Source organism: Arachis stenosperma, chromosome 9 (genome assembly GCF_014773155.1).
Source record: "Arachis stenosperma cultivar V10309 chromosome 9, arast.V10309.gnm1.PFL2, whole genome shotgun sequence".
Taxonomy (NCBI): domain Eukaryota; kingdom Viridiplantae; phylum Streptophyta; class Magnoliopsida; order Fabales; family Fabaceae; genus Arachis; species Arachis stenosperma.
The window spans coordinates 118920943-118944065 of record NC_080385.1 but is presented as its reverse complement, the minus strand read 5'-3'; the positions used below and the strand labels follow the sequence as shown (position 1 = coordinate 118944065).

Sequence of the window (23123 nt, the reverse complement as noted above, 5' to 3'; positions counted from 1 at the left end):
GATACAGGGAACTGAAGATTTAGTACATGCAGCAGAGGAATTATACAGAAAAAGCTGGGCGTTCAAAACGCCCAGTGAAGAAGGAAAAACTGGCGTTTAAACGCCAGCCAGGGTGCCTGGCTGGGCGTTTAACACCCAAAAAGGTAGCAATTTGGGCGTTAAACGCCAGAATGGATACCATTCTGGGCGTTTAACGCCAGGATGGCACAAGAGGGAAGATTTTGTTTTTAATGCAAATTTTTTTTTCAAGTTTTCAAAGTTTTTCAAAATCAAATCTTTTTCAAATTATATCTTTTCAATCAAATATTTTTCAAAATCAATTTCTTTCCTTTTTCAAAGATACTTGCTATCAATTAATGATTTGATTCAACATTTCAAGTATGTTGCCTTTTCTGTTGAGAAAGGTTTAATGTTTGAATCATATCTTTTCTTGTTAGCCAAGTCATTAATTTTTTTTTAAAATCAAATCTTTTTAAATTGTTTTTCAAATCATATCTTTTCAATCATATCTTTTTAAAACCATAATTTTTCAATCATATATTTTTAATCACATCTTTTTCAAAATAGTTTTCAATCATATCTTTTTAATTTCTAATTTCAAAATCTTTTTCAAAAATCACTTGATTTCTTTTCCACTATTGGTTTTCGAAAATCAATTAGTGTTTTTCAAAATGTTTTTAAAATCTTTTACTTAATTTTCGAAAATTTCTTCCCCTCTTCTCACATCCTTCTATTTATGGAGTAACATTGCTCCTCAATGAACAATTCGAACTCTATCTCACTAAGTTCGAATTCTTCTACCTCTTCCTTCTATTTTTCTTTTCCTCTGACACCTCAAGGAATCTCTATACTGTGACATAGAGGATTCCATATTTTCTTGTTCTCTTCTCTTTCATATGAGCAGGAGCAAAGACAAAAGTATTCTTGTTGAGGCTGACCCTGAACCTGAAAGGACCTTGAAGCAAAAGCTAAGAGAAGCTAAGGCACAACTCTCTGTAGAGGACCTAACAGAAATCTTCAAAGAAGAAGAACCCATGGCAGCCGAAAACAACAACAATGCCAACAATGCAAGGAAGGTGCTGGGTGACTTTGCTGCACCTACTCCCGACTTCTATGGGAGAAGCATCTCTATCCCTGCCATTGGAGCAAACAACTTTGAGCTTAAACCTCAATTAGTTTCTCTAATGCAACAGAATTGCAAGTTCCATGGACTTCCACTGGAAGATCCTCATCAGTTTTTAGCTGAATTCTTGCAAATCTGTGACACTGTCAAGACTAATGGAGTTGACCCTGAGGTCTACAGACTTATGCTATTCCCTTTTGCTGTAAGAGACAGAGCTAGAATATGGTTGGACTCACAACCTAAAAAAAGCCTGAACTCTTGGGAAAACCTAGTCAATGCCTTCTTGGCAAAGTTCTTTCCACCTCAAAAATTGAGTAAGCTTAGAGTGGAAGTCCAAACCTTCAGACAGAAGGATGGAGAATCCCTCTATGAAGCTTGGGAAAGATACAAACAATTGATCAGAAAGTGTCCCTCTGACATGCTTTCTGAATGGAGCATCATAGGTATTTTCTATGATGGTCAGTCTGAACTGTCCAAGATGTCATTGGATAGCTCTGCTGGAGGATCTCTTCATCTGAAGAAGACGCCTACAGAAGCTCAAGAACTAATTGAAATGGTTGCAAATAACCAATTCATGTACACTTCTGAAAGGAATCTTGTGAACAATGGGACAAATCAGAAGAAAGGAGTTCTTGAGATTGATACTCTGAATGCCATACTGGCTCAGAACAAAATATTGACCCAACAAGTTAATTTGATCTCTCAAAGTCTGTCTGGAATGCAAAATGCACCAAGCAGTACTAAGGATGCTTCATCTGAAGAAGAAGCTTATGATCTTGAGAACCCTTCAATGGAAGAGGTGAATTACATGGGAGAACCCTATGGAAACACCTATAATTCTTCATGGAGAAATCATCCAAATCTCTCATGGAAGGATCAACAGAGACCTCAACAAGGTTTTAACAACAATAATGGTGGAAGAAACAGGTTTAGCAATAGCAAGCCTTTTCCATCATCTTCTCAGCAACAGACAGAGAGTTCTAAGCAGAGCCACTCTGACTTAGCAACCATGGTCTCTGATCTAATCAAAACCACTCAAAGTTTCATGACTGAAACAAGATCCTCCATTAGAAACTTGGAGGCACAAGTGGGACAGCTGAGCAAGAAAATTACTGAACTCCCTCCTAGTACTCTTCCAAGCAATACAGAAGAAAATCCAAAAGGAGAGTGCAAGGCCATCAACATGGCCGAATTTGGAGAGGAGGAAGAGGCAGTGAACGCCACTGAGGAAGACCTCAATGGGCGTGCACTGACCTCCAATGAGTTCCCTGATGAGGAACCATGGGAATCTGAGGCTCAAAATGAGACCATAGAGATTCCACTGGACTTATTTCTGCCATTCATGAGCTCTGATGAGTATTCTTCCTCTGAAGAGGATGAGTATGTCACTGAAGAGCAAGTTGCTAAATACCTTGGAGCAATCATGAAGCTAAATGACAAGTTATTTGGTAATGGGACTTGGGAGGATGAACCCCCTTTGCTCACCAAAGAACTGGATAACTTGACTAGGCAGAGATTACCTCAAAAGAGACAAGAACCTGGGAAGTTTTCAATACCTTGTACCATAGGCACCATGACCTTCAAGAAGGCTCTGTGTGACTTAGGGTCAAGTGTAAACCTCATGCCTCTCTCTGTAATGGAGAAGCTAGGGATCTTCGAGGCGCAAGCTGCAAGAATCTCACTAGAGATGGCAGACAACTCAAGAAAACAAGCTTATGGACTTGTAGAGGATGTTCTGGTAAAGATTGAAGACCATTACATCCCTGCTGATTTCATAGTCCTAGAGACTGGGAAGTGCATGGATGAATCCATCATCCTTGGCAGACCCTTCCTAGCCACAGCAAAGGCTGTGATTGATGTTGATAGAGGTGAACTGATCATTCAAGTAAATGAAGAATCCTTTGTGTTTAAGGCTCAAGGATATCCCTCTGTCACCATAGAGAGGAAGCATGAAGAGCTTCTCTCAAATCAGAGCCAAACAGAGCCCCCACAGTCAAACTCTAAGTTTGGTGTTGGGAGGCCACAACCAAACTCTAAGTTTGGTGTTGAACCCCCACATTCAAACTCTAAGTTTGGTGTTGGGAGGTTCCAACATTGCTCTGAGCATCTGTGAGGCTCCATGAGAGCCCTCTGTCAAGCTACTGACATTAAAGAAGTGCTTGTTGGGAGGCAACCCAATGTTATATTCTATCTATTTTCCTTTGTTATTTTATGTTTTCTGTAGGTTGATGATCATGGGAAGTCACAAAATCAATTGAAAAAGCAAAAACAGAATGAAAAACAGGAAGAAAAACAGCACACCCTGGAGGAAGATCCTGCTGGCGTTTAAACGCCAGTAAGGGTAGCAGTTGGGCGTTTAACGCCCAGTCTGGCACCATTCTGGGCGTTTAACGCCAGAAAAGGGTACCAGACTGGCGTTAAACGCCAGAAAAGGGCAAGAACTTGGCGTTAAACGCCAGAAATGGGCACCAGCCCGGCGTTTAACGCCAGAATTGGCACATAGTGCATTTTCGCACAATGCTTGGTGCAGGGTTGAATTTTCCTTGACACCTCAGGATCTGTGGACCCCACAGGATCCCCACCTACCCCACCACCCTCTCTCTTCTTCTTCACCCATTCACCAATCACCTCAACACCTCTTCCCCAAAAAACCCTTCACCTATCAAATCCCATCTTTCTCTTCACCACTCACACCCATCCTTCATAAAACCCCACCTACCTCACCATTCAAATTCAAACCACTTTCCCACCCAAACCCACCCATAATGGCCGAACCCTACCCCTCTCTTCACCCCTATATAAACCCATCTTCACTCCTTCATTTTCACACACCCTAAATACTACTTCTCCCTCCTTTGGCCGAACCACATAGCCATCTCCATCTCCTCTATTTCTTCTTCTTCTACTCTCTTCTTTCTTCTTTTGCTCGAGGACGAGCAAACCTTTTAAGTTTGGTGTGGTAAAAGCATTGCTTTTTGTTTTTCCATAACCATTTATGGCATCCAAAGCCGGAGAAACCTCTAGAAAGAGGAAAGGGAAGGCAAAAGCTTTCACCTCCGAGTCATGAGAGATGGAGAGATTCATCTCAAGGGTGCATCAAGACCACTTCTATGAAGTTGTGGCTTGAAGAAGGTGATCCCCGATGTCCCTTTCAAACTCAAAAAGAGTGAATATCCGGAGATCCGACATGAGATCAGAAGAAGAGGTTGGGAAGTTCTTACCAACCCCATTCAACAAGTCGGAATCTTAATGGTTCAAGAGTTCTATGCCAATGCATGGATCACCAAGAACCATGATCAAAGTGTGAACCCGGACCCAAAGAATTGGCTTACAATGGTTCGGGGGAAATACTTAGATTTTAGTCCGGAAAATGTAAGGTTGGCATTCAACTTGCCCATGATGCAAGGAGATGAACATCCTTACACTAGAAGGGTCAACTTTGATCAAAGGTTGGACCAAGTCCTCACCGACATTTGTGAAGAGGGCGCCCAATGGAAGAGAGATTCAAGAGGGAAGCCGGTTCAATTGAGAAGGCATGACCTCAAGCCCGTGGCTAGAGGATGGTTGGAGTTTATCCAACGCTCAATCATTTCCACTAGCAACCGGTCCGAAGTTACTATAGACCGGGCCATCATGATTCATAGCATCATGATTGGAGAAGAAATAGAAGTTCATGAGGTTATAGCCCAAGAACTCTATAAGGTGGCGGACAAGTCCTCTACCTTGGCAAGGTTAGCCTTTCGTCATCTCATTTGTCACCTCTGTTATTCAGTTGGAGTTGACATAGAAGGAGACATCCTCATTGATGAGGACAAGCCCATCACTAAGAAAAGGATGGAGCAAACAAGAGACCCCACTCATCATGAAATCCCTGAGATACCTCAAGGGATGCACTTTCCCCCACAAAACTATTGGGAGCAACTGAACACCTCCCTAGGAGAACTGAGTTCCAACATGGGACAACTAAGGGTGGAGCACCAAGAACATTCCATTCTCCTCCATGAAATTAGAGAAGATCAGAGAATCATGAGAGAGGAGCAACAAAGACAAGGAAGAGACATTGAGGAGCTCAAGCACTCCATAAGACCTTCAAGAGGAAGAACAAGCCGCCATCACTAAGGTGGACCCGTTCTTTAATCTCCTTGTTCTTTATTTTCTTGTTTTTCGAATTTTCATGCTTATGTGTATTTATGTTTGTGTCTTATGATCATTAGTGGCTTAGTGTCTATGCCTTAAAGTTATGAATGTCCTATGAATCCATCACCTCTCTTAAATAAACAATGTTCTTAAATGAAAAAGAGAAGAATTGCATGAATTTTGAATTTTATAACAGGTTAATTATTTTGATGTGGTGGCAACACTTTTGTCTTCTGAATGTATGCTTGAACAGTGCATATGTCTTTTGAATTTGTGGTTCATGAATGTTAAAATTGTTGGCTCTTGAAAGAATGATGAAAAAGGAGACATGTTACTGAGGATCTGAAAAATCATAAAAATGATTCTTGAAGCAAGAAAAAGCAGTGAATACAAAAAAAAAAGAGAACGAAAAAAAAGAAAAAAAGAAGGAGAAAGAGAAAAAAAGAAAAAAAAGAAAGAAATAAAGTTGTCATCCAAGGCAAAAAGAGTGTGCTTAAGAACCCTGGACACCTCTAATTGGGGACTCTAGCAAAGCTGAGTCACAATCTGAAAAGGTTCACCCAATTATGTGTCTGTGGCATATATGTATCCGGTGGTAACACTGGAAGACAGAGTGCTTTGGGCCACGGCCAAGACTCATAAAGTAGCTGTGTTTAAGAATCATCATACTTAACTAGGAGAATCAATAACACTATCTGGATTCTGAGTTCCTAAAGAAGCCAATCATTCTGAATTTCAAAGGATAGAGTGAGATGCCAAAACTGTTCAGAGGGAAAAAGCTAAAAGCCCCGCTCATCTAATTAATACTGATCTTCATAGATGTTTTTGGAATTCATTGCATATTCTCTTCTTTTTATCTTATTTGATTTTCAGTTGCTTGGGGACAAGCAACAATTTAAGTTTGGTGTTGTGATGAGCGGATAATTTATACGCTTTTTGGCATTGTTTTTAGTATGTTTTTAGTAGGATTTAGTTAGTTTTTAGTATATTTTTATTAGTTTTTAATTAAAATTCACTTTTCTGGACTTTACTATGAGTTTGTGTGTTTTTCTGTGATTTCAGGTATTTTCTGGCTGAAATTGAGGGACCTGAGCAAAAATCTGATTCAGAGACTGAAAAGGACTGCAGATGCTGTTGGATTCTGACCTCCCTGCACTCGAAGTGGATTTTCTGGAGCTACAGAAGCCCAATTGGCACGCTCTCAATGACGTTGGAAAGTAGACATCCTGGGCTTTCCAGGAATATATGATAGTCCATACTTTGTCCAAGATTTGATGGCCCAAACCGGCGTTCAAAGTCACCTTCAGAATTCCCAGCGTTAAACGCCGGAACTGGCACAAGAATGGGAGTTAAATGCCCAAACTGGCACAAAAGCTGGCGTTTAACTCCAAGAAGAGTCTCTACACGAAAATGCTTCAATGCTCAGCCCAAGCACAAACCAAGTGGGCCCGGAAGTGGATTTTTATGTCATTTACTCATCTTTGTAATTCTTAAGCTACTAGTTCCCTATAAATAGGACCTCTTACTATTGTATTTTTCATCGGGAGATCTTTGAATCTTTTGATCACTGGGGGCTGGCCTCACGGCCATGCCTAGACCTTGTTCTTATGTATTTTCAACGGTGGAGTTTCTACACACCATAGATTAAGGTGTGGAGCTCTGCTGTACATCGAGTATTAATGCAATTACTATTGTTCTTCTATTCAATTCAGCTTGTTCTTATTCCAAGATATTCATTCGCACTCAAGAACTTGATGAATGTGATGATTATGTGACACTCATCATCATTCTCACTTATGAACAAGTGACTGACAACCACTTTTGTTCTACAAGCAAACAAGGCTCTAATGTTTATCTCTTGGATTCTTTAACCGAAATCTTCGTGGTATAAGCTAGAATTGATGGCGGCATTCAAGATAATCCGGAAGGTATAAACCTTGTCTGTGGTATTCTGAGTAGGATTCAATGATTGAATGACTGTGACGAGCTTCAAACTCGCGATTGTGGGGCGTTAGTGACAGACGCAAAAGAATCACTGGATTCTATTCTGACATGATCGAGAACCGACAGCTGGATAGCCGTGCCGTGACAGGGTGCGTTGAACATTTCCACTGAGAGGATGGGAGGTTGCCACTGACAACGGTGAAACCCTTGCATACAGCTTGCCATGGAAAGGAGTAAGAAGGATTGGATGAAGACAGTAGGAAAGCAGAGAGACGGAAGGGACAAAGCATCTCCATTCGCTTATCTGAAGTTCTTACCAATGAATTGCATAAGTATCTCTATCTTTATCTTTATCTTTTATTCATATATCACCCATAACCATTTGAGTCTGCCTGACTGAGATTTACAAGGTGACCATAGCTTGCTTCATACCAACAATCTCCGTGGGATCGACCCTTACTCGCGTAAGGTTTATTACTTGGACGACCCAGTGCACTTGCTGGTTAGTTGTGTGAAGTTGTGTTTATGCCATGGTATTGAGCACTAAGTCTTTGGGGCCATTACTAGGGATTATTTGAGTTGTGAAAAGTAGTGATCACAATTTCGCATGTCACTCAGCTGAAGGAAGCACCATTCATAAACATGAAGTACTTCAACCACCCCTCTCAGTGCAGAGCTTAACAGAGCCCCCAGACACCAACTCTAAGTTTGGTGTTAGGCAGCCATTATCAAGCACTGAGAACAAAGGTACTAAGAAGAAAGTACCTAAAGGTTAGAAGGATAAAAAAACCCCACTGAAGGCCTCTCACCTGCCATGAGAGTTGTCTTCACTGACAATCCAGTCATTCTACACACTGTGAACAGGATGCTGTCTTTTGGACATGTGGAACGTATCCATGAGAGCACAGGTAAGAAGTTCACTATAAGGGACAAAATTCTGAGCCCCTATCCATCTCCATAAGGAGCTAACCGTCAAGCTAGTGACGTTAAAGAAGTGCTTGTTGGGAGGTAACCTGGTACACGAAATCGTGATACACAACTTCGTGCAGCTGACCAGCAAGTGCACTGGGTCGTCTAAGTAATATCTTACGTGAGTAAGGGTCGATCCCACGGAGATTGTCGGCTTGAAGCAAGCTATGGTAATCTTGTAAATCTCAGTCAGGCGGATTCAAATGGTTATGGGGTTTTGATAATTAAAAGAATGAAATAGAACATAAAATAGGATAGAAATACTTATGCAATTCATTGGTGAGAATTTCAGATAAGCGTATGAAGATGCTTTGTCCCTCTGAGCCTCTGCTTTCCTATTGCCTTCATCCAATCATTCATACTCCTTTCCATGGCAAGCTGTATCTAGGTGGATCACCGTTGTCAATGGCTACCATCCATCCTCTCAATGAAAATGGTCCTCTACAGTTTCCCGTATGGGTAATCAGTTATCGGTTCTCGATCGTGTTGGAATAAGATCCATTGATCCTTTTGCGCACTGTCACTGTGCCCCACATCGCGAGTTTGAAGCTCGTCACAGTCATCCCATACCAGATCCTACTCGAAATACCACAGACAAGGTTTAGACTTTCTGGATCTCAAGAATGCCGCCCATTTGATTCTAGTTTATACCACGAAGACTCTGATTGCATGGAATGGAAGCTTTGTTGTCAGGAGAGGCAACCATGCGTTGTGAACCAGGAGGCCAAGAGATACACACTAAAGCTCTCGCAGATAGAACGGAAGTGGTTGTCAGGCACGCGTTCATAAGGGAGGATGATGATGAGTGTCACGAATCATCACATTCATCAGGTTGAAGTACGAGTGAATATCTTATAACAAGAATAAGCGTGAATTGAATAGAAGAACAATAGTACTTTGCATTAATTCATGAGGAACAGCAGAGCTCCACACCTTAATCTATGATGTGTAGAAACTCCACCGTTGAAAATACATAAGAACAAGGTCGGCCATGCCTCCCAAATAGCATGAAACAAACAAAAAAGGGTTCAAAGACCCGATCTCAAGATCAAAGATGATCAAAAAGATCACAGATGATCAAAAAGATGAAAATACAATAGTAAAAGGTCCTATTTATAGTGAACTAGTAACCTAGGATTTACAGAAATAAGTAAATGATGCAGAAATCCATTTACGGGGCCCACTTGGTGTGTGCTTGGGCTGAGCATTAAAGCTTTCACGTGCATAGGCTTTTCTTGGAGTTAAATGCCAGCTCTGGTGCCAGTTTGGGCATTTAACTCCAGCTTTTATGCCAATTTGGGTGTTTTTCGCCAGAATTTTTATGCTGACTTGGAACCCCAATTTAGGCCATCAAATCACGGGAAAAGTATATACTATTATACATTGTTGGAAAGCCGAAGATGACTACTTTCCAACGCAATTGAGAGCACGCCAATTGGGCTTCTCTAGCTCCAAAAAATCCATTTTGAGTGCAGGGAAGTCAGAATCTAACAACATCTGCAGTCCTTTTTTAGCCTCTGAATCAGATTTTTGCTCAGGTCCCTCAATTTTAGTCAGAAAATACTTGAAATTACAAAAAAACACACAAACTCATAGTAAAGTGCAGAAATGTAATTTTTGCATAAAAACAAATAATTATATACTAAAAACTAACTAAATCATACTATAACTACCTAAAAACAATGTCAAAAAGCGTATAAATTATCCGCTCATCACAACACCAAACTTAAATTGTTGCTTGTCCCCAAGCAACTGAAAAAAAATAGAATAAAAAGAAGAGAATATACAATAAATCTCACAATATCAATGAAACTTAGTCCCAATTAGATGAGCAGGGTTAGTAGCTTTTTGCTTCTGAACAGTTTTAGCATCTCACTTTATCCTTTGAAATTCAGAATGATTGGCATCTATAGGAACTCAGAATTTAGATAGTGTTATTGATTCTCCTAGTTCAGTATGTTGATTCTAGAACACAGCTACTTTATGAGTCTTGGCCGTGACCCTAAGCACTTTGTTTTCCAGTATTACCACCAGATACATAAATGCCACAGACACATAACTGGGTGAACCTTTTCATATTATGACTCAGCTTTTCTAAAGTCCCCAGTTAGAGGTGTCCAGAGTTCTTAAGCACACTCTTTTGCTTTGGACCACAACTTTAACCACTCAGTCTCAAGCTTTTCACTTGGACCTTCATGACATAAGCACATGGTTAGGGACAGCTTGACTTAGCTGCTTAGGTCAGGATTTTATTCCTTTGGGCCCTCCTATCCATTGATGCTCAAAGCCTTGGATTCTTTTTATCCTTGCCTGTTGGTTTAAAGGGCTATTGGCTTTTTCTGCTTACTTTTTCTTTTTCACCTATATTTTTTTTCGCTACTTTTTTTCTTTTTCACTGCTTTTTCTTGCTTCAAGAATCAATTTCATGATTTTTCAGATTATCAATAACATTTCTCTTTGTTCATCATTCTTTCAAGAGCCAACAATTTTAACATTCATATGTTTCACTATAAAAAGTATGCACGGTTCAAGCATTCATTCAGAAAACAAAAAGTAATGCCACCACATCAAAATAATTACACTAACTTCAAGATAAAATTTGAAATTCAAGTACTTCTTGTTCTTTTGTAATTAGGCACATTTTTCATTTAAGAGAGGTGAAGGATTCATGGAATTATTCATAGCTTTAAGACATAGACACTAGACACTAATGATCATGTACTGAAGACACAAACATAAATAACACATAAAGCATAAAAATCGAAAAACAGAAAAATAAGACAAAGGAGATTAAAGAACGGGTCCACCTTCGTGATGGCGGCAAGTTCTTCCTCTTGAAGATCCAATGGAACGCCTGAGCTCTTCTATGTCTCTTCCTTGCCTTTGTTGCTCTTCCCTCATGGCTATTTGATCCTCTCTAATTTCATGGAGAATAATGGAGTGCTCTTGGTGCTCCATCCTTAGTTGCTCCATGTTGGAGCTCAAATCTCCCAAAGAGGCATTGAGTTACTCCCAATAGTTGTGTGGAGGAAAATGCATCCCTTGAGGCATCTTAGGGATTTCTTGATGAGGGACTTCCTCATGCTCTTGTTGAGGTCCATGAATGGGCTCTTTTGTTTGCTCCATCCTTTTTTTAGTGATGGGCTTGTCCACTTCAATGAGGATGTCTTCCTCTATGACAATTCCAACTAAACTGCATAGGTGACGGATGAGATGAGGGAAGGCTAACCTTGCTAAGGTGGAGGTTTTATCAGCCACTTTGTGGAGTTCTAGAGATATAATCTTATGAACTTCCACTTCCTCTCCAATCATGATGCTATGGATCATGATAGCCCGATCCACAGTCACTTTGGATCGGTTGCTAGTAGGAATGATGGAGCGTTGGATGAATTCCAACTATCCTCTAGCCACGGGTTTAAGGTCATGCCTTCTCAATTGAATCGGCTTGCCTTTGGAGTCTCTTTTTCACTGAGCACCTTCCACACATATGTCCATGAGGACTTAATCCAACCTTTGATCAAAGTTGACCCTTCTAGTGTAGGGTCGTGCATCTCATTGCATCATTGGTAAGTTGAATGCCAACTTTACATTTTCTGGACTGAAATCTAAGTATTTCCCCCAAACCATGGTAAGCCAATTCTTTGGGTTCGGGTTCACACTTTGATCATGGTTCTTAGTGATCTATGCATTAGCATAGAACTCTTGAACCATTAAGATTCTAACTTGTTGAATGGGGTTGGTGAGAACTTCCCAACCTCTTCTTCGAATCTCATGTCGGATCTCTGGATACTCATTCCTTTTAAGCATGAAAGGGACCTCAGGGATCACCTTTTTCTTGGCCACAACTTCATAGAAGTGGTCTTGATGGACCTTTGAGATGAATCTCTCCATCTCCCATGACTCGGAGGTGGAAGCTTTTGCCTTCCCTTTCCTCTTTCTAGAGGTTTTTCTGGCCTTAGGTGCCATAAATGGTTATGGAAAAACAAAAAGCAATGCTTTTACCACACCAAACTTAAAAGGTTTGCTCGTCCTCGAGCAAAGAAAGAAAGAAGGATGAAGAAAAAGAAGAAATGGAAGAGAAGGAAGGTAAAGAATGGTTCGGCCAAGAGGGGGAAGAAATGTTTATGATGTGTGAAAATGAAGGAGGGATGAGGGGTATATATAGAAGTGGAGAGAGTGGGTTATCGTGTGTGAGGGTTGGGTTTGGGAGGGAAAGTTTTTGAATTTTGAATGGTGGGGTAGGTGGGGTGTTTGGGGAAGAGTGGATGGAGGTGATTGGTAAAGGGTATTGGGGAAGAGAAATGGAGGTGATTGGTGAGGGGTATTTGCGGAAGGGTGTTATTGGAATGTGTGAAGAAGAGAGAGAGTGAGTTGAGGTAGGTGGGGATCTTGTGGGGTCCATAGATCCTGAGGTGTCAAAGATTTCTCATCCCTGCACTATTCTGGCGTATAAATGCCCTCTGAGTGCTAATCCTGGCATTAAATGCCAGGTTGCTACCCATTTCTGGCGTTTAACGCTAGCTTTTCTTCCCTTTCTGGCGTTGAACGCCAACTTGGTGCCCTTTTCTGGTGTTAAACGCCAGTCTGGTGCCTTTTCCGGTATTAAACACCCAGAATGGTGCTAGACTAGGCATTTAACGCCCATTCTGCTACCCTTACTGGCGTTTAAACGCCAGTAAGCCCCTCCTCTAGGGTGTGCTATTTTTTATACTATTTTTGAGTTTGCTTTGATTTTTGTAGTTATTTTTGTGACTCCACATGATCATCAACCTAAAGAAAACATAAAATAATAATGGAAAATGGAAATTTAATATAGATAAATAAAAATTGGGTTGCATCCAAATAAGCGCTTCTTTAATGTCAATAGCTTGACAGTGAGCTCTCATGGAGCTTCATAGATGTTCAGAGCATGGTTGGGGTCTCCCAACACCAAACTTAGAGTTTGAATATGGGGGCTCTGTTTGACTCGGTATTGAGAGAAGCGTTTCGTGCTTCTTCTCCATGTGTACAGAAGGAGATCCTTGAGCCTTAACACAAGGTAGTCCTCATTCACTTGAAGGACTAATTCTCCTTTGTCACATCAATCACAACTTTTGCTGTGGCTAGGAAAGGTCTGCCAAGGATGATAGATTCATCCTTATTCTTCCTAGTGTCCAGGATTATGAAGTCAGCAGGGATGTAAAGGCCTTCAGCCTTCACTAAGACATTCTCTACAAGTCCATAAGCCTGTTTCCTTGAATTGTCTGCCATCTCTAGTGAGATTCTTGCAGCTTGTACCTCAAAGATCCCTAGTTTCTCCATTACAGAGAGTGGCATGAGGTTTACACTTGACCCCAGGTCACACAGAGCCTTCTCAAAGGTCATGGTGCCAATAGTGCAAGGTATTAAGAACCTTCCGGGATCCGGTTTCTTTTGAGGTATGTTCACCTGAGCCAAGGCGTTTAGTTCATTAATGAGCAGTGGAGGTTTATCCTCCGAAGTCTTATTACCAAATAACTTGGCATTTAGCTTCATGATTGCTCCAAGGTACTTAGCAACTTTCTCTTCAGTAATATCTTCATCCTCTTCAGAGGAAGAATACTCATCAGAGCTCATGAATGGCAGAAGTAGGTTCAATGGAATCTCTATGGTCTCTGTGTGAGCCTCAGATTCCCTTGGTTCCTCAGAGGGGAACTCCTAGTGGTCAGTAGACATCCCATGAGGTCTTCCTCACTGGGAATCACTGCCTTTCCCTCCTCCACAGGTTCGGCCATGTTAAACGTGTGGATGGCCTTGCACTCTCTTTTTGGATTCTCTTCTGTGTTGCTTGGGAGAGTGCTAGGAGGAGTTTCAGTAACTCTCTTACTCAGCTGACCCACTTGTGCCTCCAAATTTCTAATGGAGGATTTTGTTTTGTTTATAAAACTTAGTGTGGTCTTAGATAGATCAGAGATTATGGTTGCTAAGGCAGAGATGCTCTACTCAGAATTTTCTGTCTGTTGCTGAGAAGATGATGGAAAAGGTTTTCTATTGCCAAACCTGTTTCTCCCACCATTATTGTTATTGAAGCCTTGTTGAGGCTTCTGTTGATCCTTCCATGAGAAATTTGAGTGATTCCTCCATGAAGAATTGTAGGTGTTTCCATAGGGTTCTCCCATGTAATTCACCTCTTCCATTACAGGATTCTCAGGGTCATAAGCTTCTCCTTCAGAGGAGGCTTCTTTAGCACTGCCAGATGCAGCTTGCAATCCAGTCAGATTCTGAGAAATTATATTGACTTGCTGAGTCAATATTTTGTTCTGAGCCAGTATAGCATTCAGAGTATCAATCTCAAAAACTCTTTTCTTCTGAGTTGTCCCATTGCTCACAGGATTTCTTTCAAAAGTGTACATGAACTGTTATTCGCAACCATTTCAATGAGTTCCTAGGCTTCTGCAGGCATTTTCTTAAGATGAATAGATCCGCCTGCAGAATGGTCCAATGACATCTTGGATAACTCAGACAGACCATCATAGAAGATACCTATGATGCTTGATGAGCGGATGATTTGTATACTTTTTGGCATTGTTTTTAGTATGTTTTTGATATGATCTAGTTAGTTTTTAGTATATTTCTATTAGTTTTTAGTTAAAATTCACTTTTCTGGACTTTAATATGAGTTTGTGTGTTTTTCTGTGATTTCAGGTATTTTCTGGCTGAAATTGAGGGACCTGAGCAAAAATCTGATCCAGAGACCAAAAAGGACTGCAGATGCTGTTGGATTCTGACCTCCCTGCACTCAAAGCGGATTTTCTGGAGCTACAGAAGCCCAATTGGCGCGCTCTCAACGGCGTTGGAAAGTAGACATCCTGGGCTTTCCAGCAATATATGATAGTCCATACTTTGCCCAAGATTTGATGGCCCAAACCGGCGTTCAAAGTCACCTCAAGAAATCCCAGCGTTAAACGCTGGAACTGGCACCCAAATGGGAGTTAAACGCCCAAACTGGCACCAAGGCTGGCGTTTAACTCCAAGAAGAGTCTCTACACGAAATTTGCTTCATTGCTCAGCCCAAGCACACACCAAGTGGGCCCGGAAGAGGATTTTTATGTCATTTACTCATTTCTGTACACCTTAGGCTACTAGTTTCTTATAAGTAGGACCTTTTACTATTGTATAAAAATCTTTGGATTGTTTTTGATCCTTTGATCATCTTTGGACATCTAGTTCTTAGATCATTTGGGGGCTGGCCATTCGGCCATGCCTAGACCTTGTTCTTATGTATTTTCAACGGTGGAGTTTCTACACACCATAGATTAAGGTGTGGAGCTCTGCTGTACCTCGAGTATTAATGCAATTACTATTGTTCTTCCATTCAATTCCGCTTGTTCTTTTACCAAGATATCACTTGTTCTTCAACATGATGAAGGTGATGATTGACGCCCATCACCATTCTCACCTATGAACAAGGTGACTGACAACCACTCTTGTTCTACAAGCATTCGAGGCTTGGTGAATATCTCTTGGATTTCTGATTGCATGATGCATGGTTGATCGCCTGACAACCGAGTGCTCGCTTGACAACGAGCCAGCCATTCCGTGAGATCAGAGTCTTCGTGGTATAGGCAAGAACTGATGGCAGCATTCAAGAGAATCCGGAAGGTCTAACCTTGTCTGTGGTATTCTGAGTAGGATTCAATGACTGAATGACTGTGACGTGCTTCAAACTCCTAGCAGGCTAGGGCGTTAGTGACAGACGCAAAAGTATCAATGGATATTATTCCGGCCTGAACGAGAACCGACAGTTGAATTCCGCTATGCCGTGACAGGACATATGCAATCGCTTTCACTGAGAGGATGGGAGGTAGCTGCTGACAACAGTGAGACCCTACACAAGCTTGCCATGGAAAGGAGTAAGAAAGGATTGGATGAAGACAGTAGGAAAGCAGAGAGACGGAAGGGAAGGCATCTTCATACACTTGTCTGAAGCTCTTACACCAATGATATACATAAGTATCACTATCTTTATCTTCTATGTTATTTTCGTTCATCATCATATATATTTGAGTTTGCCTGACTAAGATTTACAAGATGACCATAGCTTGCTTCAATGCTAACAATCTCCGTGGGATCGACCCTTACTCACGTAAGGTTTATTACTTGGACGACCCAGTGCACTTGCTGGTTAGTTGTGCGAAGTTGTGTAATGCCATGGTATTGAGCCACCAAGTTCTTGGAGTTCATGACCAGGGATTATTTGAGTTGTGAAAAAGTATTGTTCACAATTTCGCGCACCAAGTTTTTGGCGCCGTTGCCGGGGATTGTTCAAGTTTTGAGCAAGCTTTTGGTAACATCAGTGCCAAGATCCGGCAACAACATCAAGTTTTTGGTGTTATTGCCCGGGATTGTTTAGGCTGGACAACTGACGGTTCATCTTGTTGCTTAGATTAGGTATTATTTTTTTTTCGAAATTCTTGAAGATGAATCCTAGAGTTTCATGATGATTTGTTGAAATCTGGCTGGCTGAGAAGCCATGTCTAATCTGATTGGACCGAGGTTTCAACTTATCACCACAAGAGCTTGTTGATTCTCATCAATTTTGCTCTTGGAGCAGTGATCTGCTAAGATTTGGCTGACCTTTGGTCATGTCTAGTGTTTTGGACCGAAGCTTTCTTTGAAAGCTTGGCTGGCTGTGAAGCCATGTCTAATTCCTGGACCGGAGTCTCAGACTAGCACTGCACTGATTCCTGGAATTCTATTAAGAATTTTGATACCTTTTCCCATTTAATTTTCGAAAAACACAAAAAACAAAAAAAAATTACAAAATCATAAAAAGACCAAAAATATTTGATGTTTCTTGCTTAAGTTTAGTGTCTCATCCTAAGTTTGGTGTCAAATGCATGTTTTTGTTATAATTTTCGAATCCATGCATATATTTCTTTGTTTTGATCTTTGAATTCTATTGACTTGAAGTATTTTGTGTGTCTCATATGCATTTTCATATTGTTAGTGTCAGTAGTACACAAACTGCTAAGTTTGGTGTCTTGCATGCATTGTTATTTGATTCTTGTCACATTTTGATTATTAAAAAAATCCAAAATATTTTTAATTTGTGTCTTTTCAAGTCAATGATACAAAGAATTGAAGATTCAGAACATACTGCAGAGGAATTATACAGAAAAAGCTGAGCATTCAAAAATGCCCAGTGAAGAAGGCAGACTGGCGTTTAAACGCCAGCCAGGGCACCTGGTTGGGCGTTTAACGCCCAAAGAGGTAGCATTTTGGGCGTTAAACGCCAGAATGTATACCATTCTGGGCGTTTAACGCCAGGATGGTGCTAGGGGGAAGATTTTGTTTTCAAATCAATTTTTTTTAGTTTTTCAAAATCAAATCTTTTTCAAATCAAATCTTTTCAATCAAATGTTTTCAAAATCAATTTCTTTCCTTTTTAAAAGATACTTACTAACAATTAATGATTTGATTGAACATCTCAAAATTGTTGCCTTTTCTGTTGAGAAAGGTTTTATGTTTGAATCGTATCTTTTCTTGTTAGGCAAGTTATTATTTTTAAAGTCAAATCTTTTTCAAATTGTTTTCAAATTACATCTTTTAAAATTGTTTTCAAATCATATCTTCTCAATCACATCTCTTTGACCATAACTTTTCAATCATATCTTCTCAACCACATCTTTTTCAAAATAGTTTTCAATCAAATTAATTTCAAATTTTTTTTTCGAAAATCACTTGATTTCTTTCCCACTTTTGTTTTCGAAAATCAATTAGTGTTCTTCAAAAATGTTTTCAAAATTTTATAATTAATTTTCGAAAATTACCCCCCCTTTCTTCTTCACATCCTTCTATTTATGGAGTATCACTACTTCTTAATGCACAATTCGAACTATATCTGATCAAGTTCGAATTCTCCTTCTTCTTTCTTCTATTTTTCTTTTCCTCTGACACCTAAGGAATCTCTATACTGTGACATAGAGGATTCCACACTTTCTTGTTCTCTTCTCTTTCATATGAGCAGGAGCAGAGACAAAGGCATTCTTGTTGAGGCTGATCCTGAACCTGAAAGGACCTTGAAGAGAAAGCTAAGAGAAGCCAAACACAACTCTCTTTAGAGCACCTGACCGAATTCTTCAAGGAAGAAGAACAAATGGCAGCCGAAAACAACAACAATGCCAACAATGCAAGGAAGGTGCTTGGTGACTTTACTGCACCTACTCCTGATTTCTATGGAGAAGCATCTCTATCCCTGCCATTGGAGCAAACAACTTTGAGCTTAAGCCTCAATTAGTTTCTCTAATGCAACAGAATTGCAAGTTTCATGGACTTCCAATGGAAGATCCTCATCAGTTTTTAGCTGAGTTCTTGCAAATCTGTGACACAGTCAAGACTAATGGGGTTAACCCTGAGGTCTATAGACTGATGCTATTCCCTTTTGCTGTAAGAGACAGAGCTAGAATATGGTTGGATTCTCAACCTAAAGAAAGCCTGGACTCTTGGGAAAAGCTAGTCAATACCTTCTTGGCAAAGTTCTTTCTACCACAAAGATGGAGTAAGCTTAGAGTGGAAGTCCAAACCTTAAGACAGAAGGATGGAGAATCCCTCTATGAAGCTTGGGAAAGATACAAACAATTAATCAGAAAATGTCCTTCTGACATGCTTTCTGAATGGAGCATCATAGGTATTTTCTATGATGGTCTCTCTGAACTATCCAAGATGTCTTTGGATAGCTCTGCTGGAGGATCTCTTCATCTGAAGAAGACGCCTACTGAAGCTCAAGAACTGATTGAAATGGTTGCAAATAACCAATTCATGTACACTTCTGAAAGGAATCCTGTGAACAATGGGACTAGTCAGAAGAAAGGAGTTCTTGAAATTGACACTCTGAATGCCATTTTGGCTCAGAATAAAATATTGACTCAACAAGTCAATCTGATTTCTCAAAGTCTGTCTGGAATGCAAAATGCACCAAACAGTACTAAGGATGCTTCATCTGAGGAAGAAGCTTATGATCCTGAGAACCCTTCAATGGAAGAGGTAAATTACCTGGGAGAACCCTATGGTAACACCTATAATTCTTCATGGAGAAATCACCCAAATCTCTCATGGAAGAATCAAGAGAGACCTCAACAAGGTTTCAATAATAATGGTGGAAGAAACAGGTTTAACAATGGTAAACCTTTTCCATCATCTTCTCAGCAACAGACAGAGAGCTCTAAGCAGAATACCTCTGACTTAGCAACCATGGTCTCTGATCTAATCAAAACCACTCAAAGTTTCATGACTGAAACTAGATCCTCCATTAGAAATTTGGAAGGACAAGTGGGTCAGCTGAGCAAGAAAATTACTGAACTTCCCCCAAGCACTCTCCCAAGTAACACTGAAGAAAATCCAAAAGGAGAGTGCAAAGCCATAAATATGGCCGAATTCTGGGAGGAAGAAGAGGCAGTGAACGCCACTGAGGAAGGCCTCACTGGACGCCCACTGGCCTCCAATGAGTTCCCCAATGAGGAACCTTGGGAATCTGAGGCTCAAACTGAGACCATAGAGATTCCCTTGGACTTACTACTGCCTTTCATGAGCTCTGATGAGTATTCTTCCTCTGAAGAGGATGAGTATGTCACTGAAGAGCAAGTTGCTAAATACCTTGGGCAATCATGAAGCTAAATGACAGGTTATTTGGAAATGAGACTTGGGAGGATGAACCCCCTTTGCTCATCAAAGAACTGGATAACTTGTCTAGGCAGCAATTGCCTCAAAAGAGGCAGGATCCTGGGAAGTTTTCTATACCTTGTACCATAGGCACCATGACCTTCAAGAAGGCCTTGTGTGACTTGGGGTCAAGTGTAAACCTCATGCCCCTCTCTGTAATGGAGAAATTAGGGATCTTTGAGGTGCAAGCTGCAAAAATCTCACTAAAGATGGCAGACAACTCAAGAAAACAAGCCTATGGACTTGTAGAGGATGTTCTGGTTAAGGTTGAAGACCATTACATTCCTACTGATTTCATAGTCCTAGAGACTGGGAAGTGCATGGATGAATCCATCATCCTTGGCAGACCCTTCCTAGCCACAGCAAAGGCTGTGATTGATGTTGATAGAGGAGAGTTGATCATTCAAGTGAATGAAGAATCCTTGGTGTTTAAGGCCCAAGGATATCCCTCTGTCATCATGGAGAAGAAGCATGAAGAGCTTCTCTCAAAACAGAGCCCCCACAGTCAGACTCTAAGTTTGGTGTTGGGAGGCCACAATCAAACTCTAAGTTTGGTGTTGAACCCCCACATTCAAACTCTAAGTTTGGTGTTGGGAAGTTCCAACACGGTTCTGAGCATTTCTGAGGCTCCATGAGAGTCCTCTGTCAAGCTAATGACATTAAAGAAGCGCTTGTTGGGAGGCAACCCAATGTTTTATAGTTAACTATTTTCTTTTGTTATTTTATCTTTTTTGTAGGTTGATGATCATAAGAAGTCACAAAAACAATGAAAAAAGCAAAAACAGAATGAAAAACAGGAAGAAAAACAGCACACCCTGGAGAAGAAGAAGCTGGCGTTCAAACGCCAGTAATGCTAGCTGTTGGGCGTTTAACGCCCAGTCTGGCACCATTCTGGGCGTTTAACGCCAGAAAGGGGCACCAGACTGGCGTTAAACGCCAGTAAAGGGCAAAACCTGGCGTTAAACGCCAGGAATGGGCACCAGCCCGGCGTTTAACGCCAGAAAAGGCTCAAAACGTGGATTTTGATGCCATTTGGTGCAAGGATGCCTTTTCCTTGACACTACAGGATCTGTGGACCCCACAGGACCCTACCATCACTCTCTCTCTTCTTCCCCCATTCACCAATCACCTCAACACCTCTTCCCCAAAAACCCCTCACCTATCAAATCCCATCTTTCTCTTCACCACTCACATCCATCCTTCATAAAACCCCACCAACCTCACCCTTCAAATTCAAACCACTTTCCCTCCCAAACCCACCCTCAAATGGCCGAACCCTCATCCCCCTCTTTCCTATATAAACCCCTCTTTACCCCTTCATTTTCCCACTACCTAAACACCACTTCTCCCCCTCCTTGGCCGAATACACCACCATCTCCCTCTTCCTCATTTCTTCTTCTTCTACTCTCTTCTTTTTTCTTTTGCTCGAGGACGAGCAAACATTTTAAGTTTGGTGTGGTGAAAGCGTTGCTTTTTCGTTTTTCCATAACCATTTATGGCATCCAAGGCCGGAGAAACCTCTAGAAAGAGGAAAGGGAAGGCAAAGGCTTCCACCTCCGAGTCATGGGAGATGGATAGATTCCTCTCAAGGGTGCATCAAGACCACTTCTATGAAGTTGTGGCCTTGAAGAAGGTGATCCCCGAAGTCCCCTTTTCACTCAAAAAGGGTGAATATCCGGAGATCCGCCATGAGATCCGAAGAAGAGGTTGGGAAGTACTTACCAACCCCATTCAACAAGTCGGAATCTTGATGGTTCAAGAGTTCTATGCCAATGCATGGATCACCAAAACCATGACCAAAGTGTGAACCCGGATCCAAAGAATTATCTTACTATGGTTCGGGGAATACTTGGATTTTAGTCCGGAAAGTGTGAGGGTGGCGTTCAACTTGCCTATGATGCAAGGAGATGAGCATCCTTACACTAGAAGGGTCAACTTTGATCAAAGGTTGGACCAAGTCCTCACAGTCATATGTGAAGAGGGCGCACAATGGAAGCAAGATTCAAGAGGAAAGCCGTTCCAATTGAGAAGGCATGACCTCAAACCCGTGGCTAGAGGATGGTTAGAGTTCATACAACGCTCAATCATTCCCACTAGCAACCGGTCCGAAGTTACCATAGACCGGGCTATCATGATCCATAGCATCATGATTGGAGAAGAAATAGAGGTTCATGAGGTTATAGCCCAAGAACTCTATAGGGTGGTGGACAAGACCTCTACCTTGGCAAGGTTAGCCTTTCCTCACCTCATTTGTCACCTCTGTTATTCAGTGGGAGTTGACATAGAGGGAGACATCACCATTGATGAGGACAAGCCCATCACTAAGAAAAGGATGGAGTACACAAGAGATCCCACTCATCATGAGATCCCTGAGATTCCTCAAGGGATGAATTTTCCTCCAAAAGACTATTGGGGCAACTAAACACCTCCCTAGGAGAGTTGAGTTCCAATATGGGACAACTAAGGGTGGAGCACCAAGAACACTCCATTCTCCTCCATGAAATTAGAGAAGAACAAAGAATCATGAGAGGAGCAACAAAGGCAAGGAAGAGACATTGAGGAGCTCAAGCACTCCATAGGACCTCCAAAAGCAAGGAAGAGCCGCCATCACTGAGGTGGACCCATTCCTTGATTTCTTTGTTCTTTATTCCTTTGTTTTTTCGAATTTTAGTGCTTTATGTTATCCATGCTTGTGTCTTATGATCATTAGTGTCTTAGTGTCTATGCCTTAAAGTTATGAATGTCCTATGAATCCATCACCTTTCTTGAATAAAAATGTGCTTAATTGAAAAAGGAAGAATTGCATGAATTTTGAATTTTATAATAGTTTAATTATTTTGATGTGGTGGCAATATTTTTTCTCTGAATGTATGCTTAAACAGTGCATATGTATCTTGAATTTGTGGTTCATGAATGTTGGCTCTTGAAAGAATGATGAAAAAGGAGACATGTTATTGAGGATCTGAAAAATCAATAAAATGATTCTTGAAGCAAGAAAAAGCATTGCTATTCAAAAAAAAAAAAACCGAAAAAAAAGAAAAAAAAAGAAAACGAAAAAAAAAATAATAATAATAAGAGTTGTGATCCAAGGCAAATAAGAGTGTGCTTAAGAACCCTGGACACCTCTAATTGGGGACTTTAGCAAAGCTAAGTCACAATCTGAAAAGGTTCACCCAATTATGTGTCTGTGGCATGTATGTATCCGGTGGTAATACTGGAAAGACAGAGTGCTTTGGGCCACAGCCAAGACTCAATAAATAGCTATGTTCAA

The 23123-nt window shown here is 40.9% G+C and overlaps 2 non-coding genes across 2 annotated transcripts; both read right to left on the bottom strand.

Moving 5' to 3' along the window:
* Positions 1 to 1439: 1439 nt before the first annotated feature.
* LOC130953425 (small nucleolar RNA R71) lies at positions 1440 to 1547 on the bottom strand. The gene has a single exon (XR_009075596.1). It is a non-coding gene; the product is annotated as a small nucleolar RNA R71 (small nucleolar RNA).
* Positions 1548 to 18694: 17147 nt separating this feature from the next.
* LOC130952065 (small nucleolar RNA R71) lies at positions 18695 to 18802 on the bottom strand. Its single transcript, XR_009074246.1, has one exon. It is a non-coding gene; the product is annotated as a small nucleolar RNA R71 (small nucleolar RNA).
* Positions 18803 to 23123: the final 4321 nt, after the last annotated feature.